The sequence below is a fragment of the Zalophus californianus genome, chromosome 13 (assembly GCF_009762305.2).
Source record: "Zalophus californianus isolate mZalCal1 chromosome 13, mZalCal1.pri.v2, whole genome shotgun sequence".
In the NCBI taxonomy this organism is placed as follows: Eukaryota; Metazoa; Chordata; class Mammalia; order Carnivora; family Otariidae; genus Zalophus; species Zalophus californianus.
In genome coordinates, this window is record NC_045607.1 from 31,264,023 (window position 1) to 31,265,324 (window position 1,302).

A 1,302-nucleotide genomic window follows, 5' to 3' on the forward strand; every position below is an offset into this window, starting at 1 on the left:
TCTCTAGTGATTAGTGATGTTGAGCACCTTTTCATATACCTATTGGCCACTTGAATGTCTTCTTTGGACTCATCACGCTCTTGACACCTATATATCCTTTAGATCTCAGATTCAACATAACTTCTTTTTTTTTTTTTTAAGGATTTCTTTTTTTTTTTCCTTCAAGATTTCATTTATTTATTTGACAGAGAGAGACAGGGAGAGCAGGAACACAAGCAGGGGGAGTGGGAGAGGGAGAAGCAGGCTTCCTGCTGAGCGGGGAGCCCGATGTGGGACTCAATCCCAGGACCCTGGGATCATGACCTGAGCTGAAGGCAGACGCTTAACAACATAACTTCTTAAGAGAAACCTTCTCTGACACCCAGACCAGGCCATTAGAAAGATATTTCCATTTACCCCTCCAGACGCATTTTCCACTTTTTCTACTGTGCTTTGTACCCAAGGAAGCCACCCTGTGTAGACCACGCCAAAGTCTCCCTGGCCCTCTGTCTTCTGCAGGGAAGAATAATCTGAGTGGGGAAGCACAGGCAGGAGTTCAGAGCCAGGTGGGATGTCTTGGCATTCATCCCTCTGATCTCTCCTTTAGGATTGCTGCAGGCTGTTAAGACTATACTTTCAGGGATCATTTCTATAGTTTGTTCCCTTAACCAAATGCCTACTACAGCTTAGATCAGGCAGGGATCTCCAGCAAGCTTTCTTTGTTTACAGATTCCTGTAACTGCCCACTCATCCCTCCTCATGCCCAGTGTGTCACATACTGCATTATTACTTGTGATTTCCCTAATCCCTACCTGCTCCTTTGTTAAACACTCCCCGAATTACTCTCTTGAAGTGTGCCATCTGTTTTCCCCAGGGACCCCGATTGAGACATTGCCCCAGGAACTTTTTTATGTAACTAAAATTTACATCACTGGTGTTAAGACTTTTTCTTATAGCCGGGCGCCTGGGTGGCTCAGATGGTTAAGCATCTGCCTTCGGCTCAGGTCATGATCCCGGGGTCCTGGGATCGAGTCCCACATCGGGCTCCCTGCTCCTTGGGAGCCTGCTTCTCCCTCTGCTTCTCTGTCTCTCTCTCCCTCTCTCTCTCCGTCTCTCATGAATAAATAAATAAAATCTTAAAAAAAAAAAAAGACTTTTTCTTATAGCCAACAACAATGGATTTTCTAATCAGTTATATTTATAAAAATTGAATGATGTTTGGTTATTGAAAAATTATGTTTTTAAAAGATAGAAACAGGGGCTCCTGGGTGGGTGTCAGTTAAGCATCCGACTCCTTATTTCAGCTCAGGTCATGATCTCGGG

General features: G+C 44.4%; 1 pseudogene; it reads left to right on the plus strand.

The window, feature by feature from the left end:
• Positions 1–603: 603 nt before the first annotated feature.
• On the plus strand, positions 604–693 carry LOC113935216 (annotated as a pseudogene).
• Positions 694–1,302: the final 609 nt, after the last annotated feature.